At 43.5% G+C, this 17,791-nt stretch overlaps 1 protein-coding gene across 6 annotated transcripts in view; it reads left to right on the forward strand.

Moving 5' to 3' along the window:
• The window catches only part of gramd4a (GRAM domain containing 4a), a 73,790-nt gene that overhangs the window by 20,406 nt on the left and 35,593 nt on the right, over nucleotides 1–17,791 (forward strand). The gene's annotated exons all lie outside the window — the stretch shown is intronic.

The following is a 17,791-nucleotide window of genomic DNA, read 5'->3' on the forward strand; positions in this document are numbered from 1 at the left end:
TGGAGGATTGGCTGTTAACGGGGAAAGAGGATGGTGGAGGGATGGGTGGCGGAGAGGAATGGACAAGGGAGTTGGGATGCGCCGTAGCCTGAGGGGGAGCACATTCAATTGTGCTAACTCATGTTTATTCTTTCACACACACCTCTGCGCTGGGTCAGCCACTAATGCCTCTGGCCAATGTGGCTGCCCTGCCCCATTTAACCCCACTCAGGGATGGGTACACACTGTACCAAGCCTTCACTACGGTGAAGTGGCCTGTGCTGTTTGTGTGGGTGTGCTACCCCACGTGTAGCTGACGTACGTGCATGCGTGCAGTTTTTCCATCCACAGGTCTGCCAGTGTACCTCTCCATCTGAGAGTGTGAGCTTGCATTGCTGAAGCTGTATGACTAAAGCCTATTGCTGAAAGAATATATGGCTAAAGCTATAGGTTATTGCTAATTGCCAGGGCTAAAGCTATATGTCCAAAGCTATAGTGCTACAGTGAAGCTAAAGCTATGGCTAAAGTTGCAGTACTTAATATACACTCCCCTAGTATTTATTTGGATAGTGAAGCTAAAACGTTTACTTTAGCTCTCTACTCCAGCATTTTGTTTTATGTGGCGACAGTACAGAATATCACATTTTTATTTTAGGGTATTTTCATACATATCTATCTGTTTTATCATTTAGAAATGAAAGCACTTTATGTATCTATCCCCACATTTGAAGGTGTCAAGTATTTGGATAACTCACTTAGTGTGTCAGGGCTGGGGGGGAGGCAGCAGGTGTATAAAAAAAATGTACAAAAAAAATATATAAAAAAAAAAAAAAAAAACAGCACACAGAAATAAACGTCCATAATTCTTAACATACCAACTGCCTCTGTAGTGATTTTTTTTTTTTTTTGCAACACTCGCTCATCAGACTTTGTAAGCAAGCTAATGACAATACCTCCTAAAGACATGATTGACATCGGGAAGTTGATGATGTAAATCTGCTAGTTAGCTAGCTATGCTGTCCCCCAATTATTATATATATTTTTCTGCTGCTGATGTGCCTCTTACCAGTGGCAACTGCTAACTAAGACTTTGAAAGTTAGATGTTGACATGATCAGTCCAATCAACGCTATGGTAGATGTGATTAAAAAAAAAATCTGTGGCCAATGACATTGAGCCTTCTTGGATGGGCACTTCTAATGAGCTCTCCCAATAGATTTTGAGGTGACTTGGTGTCCCCATGAGTAACAGAACACTGAGCCAATCACGGTGGAACACTGAGCCAATCGCCCTATTCCCTGGTTGTCCCACCACCGCAGAGTTTGACTGAAACACCTGCCTTAAGAAAGCAAAAAAGAGACTATAATATTTGTATGCGGTTTTATTATCTAAGTTACTATAAAAAATATTTGTTTGCAAACTGAAATAAAATGCAAAAATACATTTTTTTAAATGTATTATTTTTTCCTAATGTGATGAGCAAATTGTTACATTCCAAACATATTCATTTAAAAAAAAAAAGAATCTTGGGAGTAATGGAAGAGGGATTTGGGATGCTCTGTAGCCTGAGGAGAAGCAAATTCAATTGTTGACTTTCATGCTCATTCAGTCTCACTCACTCAAAATAATTAATAAAATGTAAAAAATCCAGCGAGGACACTTTCTCTTAGAAGGGCAGGTGCTCGGGCACTGGTTGATTCCTATCTACATGTCTGTAGTCAGAATTGTACTATTTTGGTTCCATATTCCTAGCACGCAATGACTACTTCAAGCTTGGCACTCAACAAACTTGTTGGATGCATATTGCAGTTTTTTGTGTTTCGGATTATGTTGTGTCAAATAGAAATGAATGGTAAATAAGGATTTGTGTCATTTTGGAGTCACTTTTTGACTGTAAATTAGAATATATTTCTGAACACTTCTACATTAATGTGGATGCTACCATGTGTCATGTCTTTATCATCATTAAAGATTTGCTCTTTGGTGTGCAAGATTTGCTCTTATTCTGTGGGGATCGATAGTCTCCGAGTTTAACTATTTCCAGCCGTGTAGCCAATGCTCCACGTGGTATGGTTAGGAATTCAATAACTATTCGCAATCACAGCTCACGCTGTGGCTTTGCTTAGTCTTGGTACTCAAACCTGTGCCACCTCAGCATGCGTGGTCTGAAGAGGATTTTCTCAGGAGGGGGTTTTATTCGTAACAATAGAAAAGGCGGTTCCATGACGCCAGATCATGTCTGTGCTAATCGGGGCGGGCCAATGACTTAGTTCAACTTTAAAGGGAATACAATTCTCTCACATTAAAGGTTTAACATCACTTTTCACTTATAGTTTCATTTTATACAATAATTAGATGCAAACCTCATAATGGAGGCACCTGTATAAACAGAGTTAAGGTAATATGGCTGTATTGCCTTCCATGAGGTCACAAACATGAAACAAAACGGACCGTTTACACATTCTCCAAAATATGGATATTGTTCAGTTCTCCAAATTCTGATGTAGTAGAAGTTCTACTGTGAAACTCACTGCATGGCCAGGGAGAGCCTCTTTACCCAATTGATGATGTGGGGGTTAAATTGTAAACCTGACCTTCCCAATAGGGGAGGGGGTTGTTTGCATCTCTGCTAGGCAATTCACTGAAAGGGCTAGCGTCATGACACATGATTACGGATAATCTGTTACATATACGCCGGGAGTCAGAAAGCAGGTGCAGATGGTGAGTTTTTAATATGGAACGGATGCAAAAGAACCAACATGAGAAGTCTACTGAACGAGAGATGATAACATCTAAAGACTGATTAACACAGAGGGCTAAATAAAGGGCAAGTAATCAGGGAAGTGATTAAGTCCAGGTGTGCCTAATGAGGCGCAGGTGTGTGTAATAATGGGTTGCCAGGAGCTGTGGTTAGTAAACTGGCGATGTGACAATCATGAATGAATTGTGAATAATGAGTGACAAAGTTACAGAAGCATAAATATCATACCCCCCCCAAAATTCTAACTTCCCTGTTATTGGTAATGGGGAGAGGTTAGCATGTTTTGGGGGTATGACCTTATGACACCTTCAAATGGGTGGACTTCAAGATGGTGCCGACGGTGAGGGTTGCCTTGCTTTGAGTTCTTTGGAAACTATACAGTATTATAAAAACATTTAATGTATTATTGTTACCCCAGGAAATCTTATAAGATAAACTAACAAGAACTATTGGATATAAGAGCAACGTCAACCAACATTTACAACCAGGAATACAACTTTCCCGAAGCGGATCCTCTGTTCGGAACCACGACCCAGGACAATGGATCTAATCCCAGTAGCTGACCCAAAACAACGGCGCCGCAGACGGAGTGGCGACCTGGCTCCGTAGACGTGCACATTGCCCAGTATAGTATACTACTCGCCAATGTCCAGTCTCTTGACAACAAGGTAGATGAAATTTGAGCAAGAGTTGCCTTCCAGAGAGACATCAGCTTGTAACGTTCTCTGTTTCACAGAAACATGACTCTCTCGGGATATGTTGTCGGAATCGGTTCAGCCACCTGGCTTCTCCATGCATCGTGCTGACAGAGCTAAACCCCTCTCTGGGAAGAGGAAGGGCGGGGGTGTGTGCTTCATGATTAACGGTTAATGGTGTAATCAGAACAACTTATAGGAGCTCAAGTTCTTCTGCTCACCCGACCTAAAATTCCTTATCAAATGCCGGCCATTTTACCTACCGAGAGAATTCTTACTCATTCTTACCTCCCTCAATGTCAACAAAACATAGGTGATCGTGGACTTCAGGAAGCAGCAGAGGGAGCACCCCCCCCATCCACATCGAAGGGACAGCAGTGGAGAAGGTGGAAAGTTAAATTCCTCGGCGTACACATCACGGGCAAACTGAAATGGTCCACCCACATAAGACAGTGTGGTGAAGAAGGGGCAACAGCACCTCTTCAACCTCAGGGGGCTGAAGAAATTTGTCTTGACACCCAAAACCCTGACAAACTTTTACAGATGAACAAACGAGAGCACCCTGTCGGGCTGTATCACCGCCTGCTACGGCAAACTACCTGCCCTCCATGACTCCTACAGCACCCCATGTCACAGTAAGGCCAAAAGGTTTAAGAAGAACAACAACCACCCAAGCCACTGCCTGTTCACACTGCTACCATCCAGAAGACTAGGTCAGTACAGGTGCATCAAAGCTGGGACCGAGAGACAGAAGCTGTTTTTCAATCTCAAGGCCATCAGACTGCTCAACAGCGATCACTAACTCAGAGGCTGCTGCCTACATTGAGACCCAATCTCTGGCCACTTTAATAAATAGATCACGAGTCAATTTAAATAATGCCACTTAAATAATGTTTACATATCTTTACATATCTTATTATTCATATCAAATGTATATACTGTTTTATACCATCTATTGCACTTTGCCTATGCCGCTCGGCCATATACTTGTATGTACATATTTTCATTCACCCCTTTAGATTTGTGTGTATTAGGTAGTTGTTGTGAAATTGTTAGATAATACTGCACTGTTGGAACTAGAAGCACAAGCATTTTGCTACACTTATATTAACATCTGCTAACCATGTGTATGTGACCAATCAAATTTGATTTGACACAAAATGCTTTAATTTCTAAGTGGTAAAATGGATATGTATGAGAATACCTCAAAATAAAAGGTGACATTTTGTACTGTTGCCTCCAAACATTTTGATCTCAAATCCAACATGACGCCAGATTACACATTTTTAGCTAAAGCTAGGACTGCTGCTACCAGTCTCAATATTCCTTGATTGCTCGGCCTGTGTCGCTCATTGTGTGTGTCTCTCTCTGTCGGTCTGTTCTTATCCCCTCGGCTATTGTTCTCCTGACATTAGTTGAATTAATCAGGCGTAGTCCATCTCAGCCCTGTAGTGGGTCCTTATGAAGAGCCTGTCAGACACACACACACACACACACACACAGATGGATGAGAGACTCAGCATCTAATAACAATATGGTCTCATCACCACTACTCATCTAGACAGACAAATATATCCTGATGAATGTTGTCTACAGAGTTGAGTACCATTGTGTCATTAGTACTGAGCACACTCTTTTCTCAGGGTAATTTGCCGTTTTCAAGTTCACTCCTGTTTTGTGTAGGATCTGTATGGAGAGGGAAGGTGGACTGTTGTATAAGAATCTGCATATATACTGGACATACTCATGCATTATTAAACTCTGCTTTGCTATCAATGACAGTCTTCCATAGCTGATGTTTGAGTTAGCGTTTAGCATGCTATAAAATACTGTCACAACATGGCAGCTTTGCCTTGCTGAAGGTCAGAATAGAGATGTCAGGCCAGGGACTAAACATATCTGCACACTTCATACTGAATGGCAGTAGGTGCCTGTTGTATTCGTGAACTAGAGTGAATCTGTTTCTGGGTAATACAGGTCCTGACCAGGCCCCTCTCTGCTCTGCTCTCTTTCTCCTGTCCTCTACCCCTCTTTTCCTCCCAGTGTAATTGGACCAGTAGGAGTGGTGAAGCAGGAGAATCCATTAGCAGCTGAATGGACTTTGCTCTGTTCATCCTTGTTTTCTTCTGTTAATCTCTGCTTTCTTTTGTGTTCATCTCTGCACAGTTGTGTGTGTGTGTGTGGAGCAGGGTGAATTGAGAAAGAGACGGGCATGTGTGGCTGAGACTTGACTGGCTAGTGTTTAGACTATAGCATTGCCTATAGTCCATCTGATGCCCCACTCTGAACAGCTGAAACAACCTCAAGCTACTGGACAGGCTAATATGCTACTAAAACTCTGAAACAATCTGTATACATTCGATAGAGATCAATCGACCAAAAACTATACATTTCGTCTCTTGGTTGTGTATTTCACACTATGTTGAGAAAAAAATCAGAGTATAATGCTTGTATGGATGTCAACCCCAGTACATGTTCATGTCATCACCAATAAACTGCATTACACTTCAAAACGACCACCGATTACTGTATGCTAGCTATGCTACCAGCTTATACGAACAGGAGCTAGCATTTAGCAGTTACTTCTAAACCTGAAAAGGGGCAACTTCTAAATGTTATGCTGTGATAACAGCCAAATGTATATAAAATCGGACTGTAGTAGCCACATTGTGGGCCTGTTACAATAACTTAATCATGATTGATGTGACGAATAGCCACTGGCGCACATTCAACAAATCTGGTCTAACAATCTGGCATCCTTCTATCCCCTGGTCTGCGGTCCATTTTTCAAGCTTTTTCAAGCAGAAATTTGCTTCCTGCAACACTAACTCAAAAAAGTTCTGGGACACTAAAGTCCATGGAGAATAAGAACACCTCCCAGCTGCCCACTGCACTGAAGATAGGAAACACTGTCACCACTGATAAATCCACCATAATTGAGAATTTCAATAAGCATTTTTCTACGGCTGGCCATGCTTTCCACCTGGCTACTCCTACCCCGGTCAACAGCACTGCACCCCCCACAGCAACTCGCCCAAGCCTTCCCCATTTCTCCTTCTCCCAAATCCATTCAGCTGATGTTCTGAAAGAGCTGCAAAATCTGGACCCCTACAAATCAGCCGGGCTAGACAATCTGGACCCTTTCTTTCTAAAATTATCTGCCGAAATTGTTGCCACCCCTATTACTAGCCTGTTCAACCGCTCTTTCGTGTCGTCTGAGATTCCCAAAGATTGGAAAGCAGCTGCGGTCATCCCCCTCTTCAAAGGGGGACACACTCTTGACCCAAACTGCTACAGACCTATATTTATCCTACCATGGCTTTCTAAGGTCTTCGAAAGCCAAGTCAACAAACAGATTACCGACCATTTTGAATCTCACCATACCTTCTCTGCTATGCAATCTGGTTTCAGAGCTGGTCATGGGTGCACCTCAGCCACGCTCAAGGTCCTAAACGATATCTTAACCGCCATCGTTAAGAAACATTACTGTGCAGCCGTATTCATTGATCTGGCCAAGGCTTTCGACTCTGTCAATCACCACATCCTCATCGGCAGACTCGACAGCCTTGGTTTCTCAAATGATTGCCTCGCCTGGTTCACCAACTACTTCTCTGAGAGTTCAGTGTGTCAAATCGGAGGGTGTGCTGTCCAGACCTCTGGCAGTCTCTATGGGGGTGCCACAGGGTTCAATTCTTGGACCGACTCTCTTCTCTGTATACATCAATGAGGTCGCTCTTGCTGCTGGTGATTCTCTGATCCACCTCTACGCAGACGACACCATTTTGTATACTTCTGGCCCTTCTTTGGACACTGTGTTAACAACCATCCAGGCAAGCTTCAATGCCATACAACTCTCCTTCCGTGGCCTCCAATTGCTCTTAAATACAAGTAAAACTAAATGCATGCTCTTCAACCGATTGCTACCTGCATCTGCCCGCCTGTCCAACATCACTACTCTGGACGGCTCTGACTTAGAATACGTGGACAACTACAAATACTTAGGTGTCTGGTTAGACTGTGTAAACTCCTTCCAGACTCACATTAAGCATCTCCAATCCAAAGTTAAATCTAGAATTGGCTTCCTATTTCGCAACAAAGCATCCTTCACTCATGCTGCCAAACATACCCTTGTAAAACTGACCATCCTACCAATCCTCGACTTTGGCGATGTCATTTACAAAATAGCCTCCAATACCCTACTCAACAAATTGGATGTAGTCTATCACAGTGCAATCTGTCACCAAAGCCCCATATACTACCCACCATTGCGACCTGTATGCTCTCGTTGGCTGGCCCTCGCTTCATACTCGTCGCCAAACCCATTGGCTCCATGTCATCTACAAGACCCTGCTAGGTAAAGTCCCCCCTTATCTCAGCTCGCTGGTCACCATAGCATCTCCCACCTGTAGCACACGCTCCAGCAGGTATATCTCTCTAGTCACCCCCAAAACCAATTCTTTCTTTGGCCGCCTCTCCTTCCATTTCTCTGCTGCCAATGACTGGAACGAACTACAAAAATCTCTGAAACTGGAAACACTTATCTCCCTCACTAGCTTTAAGCACCAACTGTCAGAGCAGCTCACAGATTACTGCACCTGTACATAGCCCACCTATAATTTATCCCAAACAACTACCTCTTTCCCTACTGTATTTAATTTATTTATTTTGCTCCTTTGCACCCCATTATTTTTATTTCTACTTTGCACATTCTTCCATTGCAAATCTACCATTCCAGTGTTTTACTTGCTATATTGTATTTACTTTGCCACCATGGCCTTTTTTTGCCTTTACCTCCCTTTACCTCCCTTAAAACAGACTTGTTTTATACTGTATTATTGACTGTATGTTTGTTTTACTCCATGTGTAACACTGTGTCGTTGTATGTGTCGAACTGCTTTGCTTTATCTTGGCCAGGTCGCAATTGTAAATGAGAACTTGTTCTCAACTTGCCTACCTGGTTAAATAAAGGTGAAATAAAAAATAAAAAATAAATAAAATAATTGACCTTTTTACCACATCTATTAGACATGGCAGCATGGATTTGATAGAACCCATGAAAATTCATAATACTGATGAAATGGTTGCGCTCGGCCAACCAAGGTGTGTCCCAAATGGCACCGTATTCTCTATGTAGTGCACTACAGTTTACCAGCCCTCATAAGGCTCTAGTCAAAAGTAGTGCACTATGTAGGGAATTGGATGCCATTTGGGACCGTAATTGACAACCGTAATTGACAAGTAACTTTTGCAGTGCTAGTTCTATATGTTTTACTGTTTGAGGCTAGCAGATTCAAGCGGAAGACGTCTAATCTCTGTGCAGTCAGAGGTGATGTGTTAATAGGACAGTCACTCAGTCCTCTGAAGTCACTCGCTGTAAGATCTCTACTCACCCCCTGAGCTGCCTTTATGGGCTTCTTTCCCATCTACGCCTTTCATGAATTCACTTTTCATCGATTCCCTGTGAGTGCTTCCCCCTCACCCATGGCCTCTCATCACCTATCTCTTTCTCTGGTGACATCTGCAGCAGAGGATGCAGATATGGCAGAGTAGAGCAGTCTCTGGAGGTTGCAGGAAGGCATTGTGGTCTTCAAAAGTACCTGGATGATAATCCAAGCCCACCTTGTTTGTTTGGGCCAGGGCCCAAAAGTTGTGCACTATGTAGGGAATAGGGTGCCATTTGGAATGCATACAGTGTTGCTATGTGAGATGGCGAGCCAGTGAGGGAACAACTGGATTGTCTGTGTTGTGGGGATCCTGTTTGTTCTTGTGTTGCCTGATCACCTTTACCACATTAGTTGACGACTATCAATACTCAATCACTACTTTCATTTCAGTTCTACAGGGACCATTTTAGCTAGTTTGTACAGTGCAGAACTTGGATGCTGTTGACTAAGGCGCACTATGCAACTACTTAGACACCATTGAGCAGAGGCATGTACTGTGTGTGAACGGTTCAACGATTCTCAATGTATTTAGCGCTTTTTGTTTTGACAATGAAAGGGTAGTAAGTTAAGTTCCTCGGCGTACACATCACGGACAAACTGAATTGGTTCACCCACACTGTTACACAGACATCACTAACATAGAGAGACTGCTGCCAACCGAGACTCAAATCTCTGGCCACTTACCTCAGGAGGCTGAAGAAATTCTGCTTGTCACCAAAAGCACTCACAAACTTCTACAGATGCACAATCGAGAGCATCCTGTCGGGCTGTATCACCGCCTGGTACGGCAACTGCTCCGTCCACAACCGTAAGGCTCTCCAGAGGGTAGTGAGGTCTGCACAACGCATCACCGGGGGCAAACTACCTGCCCTCCAGGACACCTACACCACCCAATGTCACAGGAAGGCCATAAAGATCATCAAGGACACAGGTGCATCAAAGCGGGGAACGAGAAGCTGTTTTTCAGTCTCTATCTCAAGGCCATCAGACTGTTAAACAGCCACCACTAACATTGAGTGGCTGCTGCCAACATACTGACTCAACTCCAGCCACTTTAATAATGGAAATTGATGTAAAAATGTATCACTAGCCACTTTAAACAATGCCACTTAATATAATGTTTACATACCCTACATTTCTCTTCTCATATGTATATACTGTACTCTATACCATCTACTGCATCTTGCCTATGCTGTTCTGTACCATCACTCATATCTTTATGTACATATTCTTTATCCCTTACACACACACACACAAGTGTAAAGGTAGTAGTTGTGGAATTGTTAGGTTAGATTACTTGTTGGTTATTACTGCGTTGTCGGAACTAGAAGCACAAGCATTTCGCTACACTCGCATTAACATCTGCTAACCATGTGTATGTAGACAGGCCTGGATGAGATCTTTAAGGTCAGGGCCCTCCGTAAGGCTCACAAAATAATTTTAGACCCAAGTCACCCCCTGTACCTGGACTTTGAATTATTCCCCTCTGGGCGCAGGTATAGGGCACCCCTCAGCAGGAAAAACAGAACGAGACAATGCCAGGTGTGATATCCCTCCTCAATAGCTCGGGTGACTGTTCCTATTGACTCCGTAAGGCCAGCAGGCTAGTCTTTTTTTAGTTTCATGTTTTATTTCTTACTATTTTTATTGGTGTGTAACTGTTATGAAAGTTGTATTGTCAATTTTGTTTTGTATTTAAACACCACTTTAAATGTCTACATGACACTGCAACAACATCTCCCCATGGGGACAATAAAGTCAGGAAGTAAGTATGTGACAAAAGAGAGGGACAGCGGAGTTCATTCAAGATTTTATTTCACCTTTATTTAACCAGGTAAGTCAATTGAGAACTGAAACCAGTGAACTGGGCAACACACAATACCATTAAAAATAAATAAAATGCTTTACAGAGGAAAAATAAAATATACATCAAATATACAACAATAAGAAATGTACAGTGGGTCCCAGGCAACACAGCAGGGCTCCCGAGTGGTGCAGTGGCCTATGGCACTGCATCTGTGCTAAAGGTGTCACTACAGACCCTGGTTTGATTCCGGGCTATATCACAACCGGCCTTGATTGGGTGTCCCATATGGCACCGCACAATTGACCCAGCGTCGTCCGGGTTAGGGGAGGGTTTGGCCGGGGTAGGCCGTCATTGTAAATAAGAATTTGTTCTTAACTGATTTGCCTAGTTAAATAAAAGACTTAATGATCAGCAGGAATCTTGATCAGATAGCAGTTAATGTTTTTGAAGGAGTGTAGTGGGATGAATGTGTCAAGTTTTGAGGGTCTTTTGCAGCTCGTTCCAGTCATTGGCGGAGGAAAACTGGAATGAATGATGGCCAAAGGAAGTGCAGGCTTTGGGAATGAACAGTGTGATACATTTACCAGAGCGCAGGTTGCTATTGGTAGCAGAGATGTTGAGGAGTGAGCTGAGGTAGAGGGGAGACTTGCCTACGAGGGCCAGTGATGTGTGTTGAGGGGACCACTGGTAACAAAGCGGATAGCAGTGTGATAAATTACGTCTAGTTTGAGGGAGGTTTAGGGGGCAAGCCTGTAAAACCACATCGCCAATTGGCTGGATGGTGTGCTTGGCAAAGTGGGTGAAGGATGTTTTGTAACAGTACAAATCCAGAATTGGTTCTAACTTTCAACTGAAGGTGGGTGACGTGTGTATGGATTGGGAGTGAGCAGTCCAGCCATATACCAAGGTATGTGTCGACATACTCTAGCTCTGACCCATTCGTGGTGAGAATGTTAAGATGGCATTGCAGGTTGAGGTAGGTTCTGGTTGAAGAGCATATTGTTTTTGTGGTATTGAAGAGTAGGTGAAGGTCAGAGAAGGCACGCTGGATGTTAAAGCTATGTTGTGGGGTTGTCAGCACAGTGTTCAGGGAGGGGCCAGTTGTGTACAGGATAGTGTTGTCGTCGGCATAAAGGTGGATGAGGGAGTTTCTAGCCGCATGCACAACATTGTTAATAGACACAGCGAGCAGTGTTTGGGACAGCAGGCCCTCGGATTTGACACGTAATAGTTTTCAAAACAGGCTAGCCAATTTTCTGAGAACCCTAGATCGACGAGTCTGTTGAGCAGGATGCAGTGCCTCACTGATTCCAAACCTTTAGCCAGATCAATAAAAAGATGCAAAATACTCCTTGTTGTCAAAAGCAGATATGATTTAGAACCTTCAGTTTTGAAGCCAGACTGCATCGCAGAAAAAACACTGGGACTCCAGTTGGCGGGTTAAAGATTACTTGGTTGTGTGAAGGAACTCAAAAGTCCATACCATTGCTAGGCTTAACTAAAGCCTATATCATAGCATACTTAGGCTAAAGCCCATACCATACACAAACTATATTTACGTTTTAGTAATTTCAGACGCTCTTATACAGACCGAGTTACAGGAGCCATTAGGGTTAAGTGCCTTGCTCAAGGGCACATCAACAGATTTCTCACCTAGTCGAACAAGCAATATTTTGGTTACTGTACCAACCGTTAGGGTACCTGGCTACCTGGCACCCTGTCCTACCAGCCTCTCTGCCTCTATCACAGGAGAGCCCAAATGGCTTAGTTGTGGCTATTGAACATGGAACAGTATTAGCCTTGTGTTTATAAGTCAGTAAGAGACTCTTAAAAATAACAGACCATAGCTAGGCCAAAGCCCCTACCAGACCACAGCTAGACTACAGGAAGGTTCAAGACCCTATTATGGAACTGGCCTAGAGGGTGTCTATTGAGTCTATTAACAGTATTAGCCCTGTGTGCTAATGGTTGATAAGCACTGTAGCTGATAAGTCATTAAGAAATACGTGTGAGGTAACTATGTGAATAGGATCAGACATCAGATGTCTACTAGGCCGCTTGATCTTTTTGGTAAATAGGAAAATGTAGAAAAGAGAAGCGGAACACTCCGGGGCTCAGTTGCAATACATGTAATAGATTCCAGGTATAGTTTTGATAGCTATGCTGCCTTTTATCAGGGTTTTATCTGATAGGGGCTGAGTCATTGTTGGAGGCACAAACTGTGTTTTGTGCTTACTAGTCGATTTTTAAGACGATCATAGCAGGTAGGTGGGTTGCTTAATTGTTCTACCTCCCTGTTCTGCATATTCCGCTTCTGCACAGTCATTGGTTTGGTTTCTATTGCTGCAGCCTGTTATGTGTGGTTGTCGGGGGTGTGTCTGTACTTCTTGACTCTGCAGCCTGGGTTCTGCAGGCAGATGCCTCCTTTTAGCATAAAGTACTGCAGATATCACGACATTGCACAATGGATGCTTAAATTATATAAGGAGTTTAGCTCAATACATAAAACAGTAAGCAGCAGCAAACTAGCAGCATCCTCCTCCAGCATCTCCCTGGTTGTCAGCAGGCTAATACTGTAATAATGCTGCTAAGGACACACAGCAGTTAAACTATATTCAATAAGTTATATGAATGATGACAACATGGGCATATACCATTAAGTAGTTTAATTTATATAGAATATAATTGTAGTTCTTTCAGTCAACTCAGATCTCACTATGTGTCATTGGTTAAGCCTTATTCAAGCACTTCTAACAGGCCAATCTATATAATGCCCTGGTTTCTTCATTCTTTGCCTCGTCACAAGTCTATTTGGTTACTGGCTCGTTAAGTAGCTTTCTTCGGACAACTAGCTCTTAACTGTTCATTTCGGTGCGGATTTGATATTTCACTAGGATCACCATTCGCTGTTGCGAAAGCACCAGCTACCCTTCCTGGGGGATTCCACCCACCACGGAGCTTTGAGTGGCTTCTTTTCTATTTTCAGGAATTCTGTTAATACAGCTTCACTTTACTGATTTTGAAGTGAGCTTGTTAGGATCGCTTTTTGTAGTCGGCTAGCTACAGTTCACCTGTTGCCTGGCCTACAAGCAATTAGCATTGATAGCTCGCTAGCTACTGCTTTAGCATCCCGCAGGTTTCCACTAGTTTTGGCTACTTTTACATGTGGTCTCTAGCTCCCCATCGGTTCCCATTGTTCAGAGTTAGCTGAACATTCCCATGTCTTCGCTAGCTAGTGGGCTAACGGCACCACAGGTGTTTTAGCTGTCAACCCCCATTCAGTTTGTTTGGTTAACACGAGCGGTGCTGTTTTTTTTCCGAGTGTTACACCACCATTGAAGCACCATCCCTTTTTAAATTATCCTGTTAAAGATGACCTAGCTGTGTGTTTCTACCTCGTTCTTGGTTTACAAACCGAGTCACTACTCGGTATTTGACGCGATGGCTAGCTAGCATCCTTGTTAGCTCTACTTTCACTACACTGAAAGTATAAAGACTGCATTTATTTCCCACCACTCTGGTAAATAAAGCTGTCTGTTTCTGCTTACCTGGCTCAAGCGCATGTTACCCTGTGTCTCTCAACTTTGCGTTGTAGTAGCAGGGTGTTCAGTAGCTAGCTATCTAGCCCCATGATTATTCCATTTGCTTTCGTCTTTAAAAAAACAAAAACATTTTTACCTCACCAATTTCCAATATCCAATTGGTAGTTAGTCTTGTCCCATCGCTGCAACTCCCGTACGGACTCGGGAGAAGTGAAGGTTCGAGAGCCGCGCGTCCTCCAAACATGACCCTACCAAGCCGCACCGCTGCATGACATAATGCCCACTTAACCCGGAAGCCAGCTGCAGCAATGTGTCGGAGGAAACACCATACACCTGGCGACCGTGTCAGCGTGCATGCGCCTGGCCCGCCACAGGAGTCACTCGATGGGACAAGGACTTCCCAGCTGGCCAAGCCCTCCCCTAACCCGGACCATGCTAGACCAATTGTGCGCCACCTCATGGATCTCCCGGTCACGGCCGGCTGTGACACAGCCTGGATTCGAACCAGGATCTGTAGTGACACGGCTAGCACTGGCTTAGACTGCTGTGCCACTCGGGAGGCCCCGTCGAAACGAGATGTTGACAGGCTTACCAGCCAAGTTGTCGACAGGCTGCTCTACAGCATGCTCTCTCTCGTAGAGTGAAAGAGCGTGACGTTGGCTGTTTTATGGCGGTCATAAAATACATTGCCTCTATGCTCTGTCGTGTTTGAGATTGGAATGTAAACTGTGGAACACAGAGAGGCCCTTGGACTTAAAGTTTAAATATTTAAACAATATTTATATTTTTGAGAATGTGGGAGTGGTCCGTGGACACTTAAGGGACACATGACAATTGTTTCATTTGGTGATCTCATGAAGGACAGAACACTCATTACAGTGTCTTTTGGTTGTGTACACTTAATTATGGGGTTTACATCTAAATATTGTAAAATGTATATGATTGAACATGAGACTATTTGTGAAAAGATGTGATGTTAACCCATACTTTCTCATTTAGAAGATTTTCTTATAAAGTTAACCAAGTGAGCATAGACATTATGTCGGCGTCATGGACCGCCATTTTCTCAGTGAGTATAAAACCCACTCCTGTCGAAATTTACATTAGACCAGAAAATATAGAGCTGTTGCTACATGTTGGAATGGTTAAGACATCTACAAACTGAAGTCAAACAACGCCGGGGCGGAGTCCCCACATTGAAATGGCTACCACTGTATAGGCCCTGGAGACCAGACTGCATGTGGTGTTGGCTACACGGCTGGAAATGGTTCAACTCTGAGACTATCTATCACTACAGAATAAGAGCAAATCCTAGATGTATAATTACTAGTCTGCAGATGGAAGTTACGTTCCATTACAACAGACACTATCCAGAGCCGCTGAGAAGGCTACAACCATGAAATACATTGTGACTTCTGGGGATGTTAACCAGAGACTCTCTGATGAACTGACTCTCAGAGACGACATGCGGTCGTAAATATATACCTTGCAATTATTTCCAAATGAGCGGCCGTTCATGTGCAAAGGATTAGCATTTCAATTAATATAATTATCAACAGTGTGTAGTGAATCCATTTTGTCTTTCCCGTTCTTTCTGTTCCCACCCCTTTCCATTGTCTACCAAGCCGTCATACTGCTTTAGACCACTAGGGACTTAACCAATAACTATATTTATGTATTTCTGTGATTTGGTTAGTTATGCTTAATTATTTATTTACTAACTGTGTATATCGTTGATTCATTATGTAGACTAGGGTTCGAGCAAGTATCCAAGGGTTTGTGACATTCAGAAATGAGACATTAATTTTTCATTATTATCTAAGACTAATCGATAAGATATGAAAATATCTGAAGTCGATTCGGGAAATAGAAACATGTCGTACACATTTTCCCGGGGTGCCCCGACTTCCTAGTTTAAAGTTTACATGATTTAGTTTAATCACGTATTATTAATTACACAGAATTGTTTCGATAAAATAAGTCTTCACATTTTAATGATGGTCACAGACATGACACTAGCAAAGCTTTCCCTGTCAATTGTGGGCATGATTCCTATCGGCCTTGTGCTACTCGTTGACCATGCTAGCTGTGTGCAATGCGCTTAAGCTTGGCCCTGGTGTCATTAAATGTTGAGTACAGTACATGCTCACATCCATTACTCCACAACGCTTGGAGAATGTGTTTACTTCTGAACAATGTTTCCTTTATTATCACCATTTCCTGCCATAATGTTCCTGTCATAACCTTGTTTAGTTCTAAACTCTGTCTGTCTGTCTGTCTGTCTGTCTGTCTGTCTGTCTGTCTGTCTGTCTGTCTGTCTGTCTGTCTGTCTGTCTGTCTGTCTGTCTGTCTGTCTGTCTGTCTGTCTGTCTGTCTGTCTGTCTGTCTGTCTGTCTGTCTGTCTGTCTGTCTGTCTGTCTGTCTGTCTGTCTGTCTGTCTGTCTGTCTGTCTGTCTGTCTGTCTGTCTGTCTGTCTGTCTGTCTGTCTGTCTGTCTGTCTGTCTGTCTGTCTGTCTGTCTGTCTGTCTGTCTGTCTGTCTGTCTGTCTGTCTGTCTGTCTGTCTGTCTGTCTGTCTGTCTGTCTGTCTGTCTGTCTGTCTGTCTGTCTGTCTGTCTGTCTGTCTGTCTGTCTGTCTGTCTGTCTGTCTGTCTGTCTGTCTGTCTGTCTGTCTGTCTGTCTGTCTGTCTGTCTGTCTGTCTGTCTGTCTGTCTGTCTGTCTGTCTGTCTGTCTGTCTGTCTGTCTGTCTGTCTGTCTGTCTGTCTGTCTGTCTGTCTGTCTGTCTGTCTGTCTGTCTGTCTGTCTGTCTGTCTGTCTGTCTGTCTGTCTGTCTGTCTGTCTGTCTGTCTGTCTGTCTGTCTGTCTGTCTGTCTGTCTGTCTGTCTGTCTGTCTGTCTGTCTGTCTGTCTGTCTGTCTGTCTGTCTGTCTGTCTGTCTGTCTGTCTGTCTGTCTGTCTGTCTGTCTGTCTGTCTGTCTGTCTGTCTGTCTGTCTGTCTGTCTGTCTGTCTGTCTGTCTGTCTGTCTGTCTGTCTGTCTGTCTGTCTGTCTGTCTGTCTGTCTGTCTGTCTGTCTGTCTGTCTGTCTGTCTGTCTGTCTGTCTGTCTGTCTGTCTGTCTGTCTGTCTGTCTGTCTGTCTGTCTGTCTGTCTGTCTGTCTGTCTGTCTGTCTGTCTGTCTGTCTGTCTGTCTGTCTGTCTGTCTGTCTGTCTGTCTGTCTGTCTGTCTGTCTGTCTGTCTGTCTGTCTGTCTGTCTGTCTGTCTGTCTGTCTGTCTGTCTGTCTGTCTGTCTGTCTGTCTGTCTGTCTGTCTGTCTGTCTGTCTGTCTGTCTGTCTGTCTGTCTGTCTGTCTGTCTGTCTGTCTGTCTGTCTGTCTGTCTGTCTGTCTGTCTGTCTGTCTGTCTGTCTGTCTGTCTGTCTAACCCAGTGGGAAGTAGGGCAGCTAGAGGAGAATTATTGATCAGTCACAAACAGAACTAACTGTTCCACAGCCTGAATGCATACAGTAAAAAAACAGAACAAACTGTAATCTTCCCCCCTCTGGCTCTGTATGGAATGCATTTGGGTT

Source organism: Oncorhynchus tshawytscha, linkage group LG15, assembly GCF_018296145.1.
Source record: "Oncorhynchus tshawytscha isolate Ot180627B linkage group LG15, Otsh_v2.0, whole genome shotgun sequence".
Lineage (NCBI taxonomy): Eukaryota > Metazoa > Chordata > Actinopteri > Salmoniformes > Salmonidae > Oncorhynchus > Oncorhynchus tshawytscha.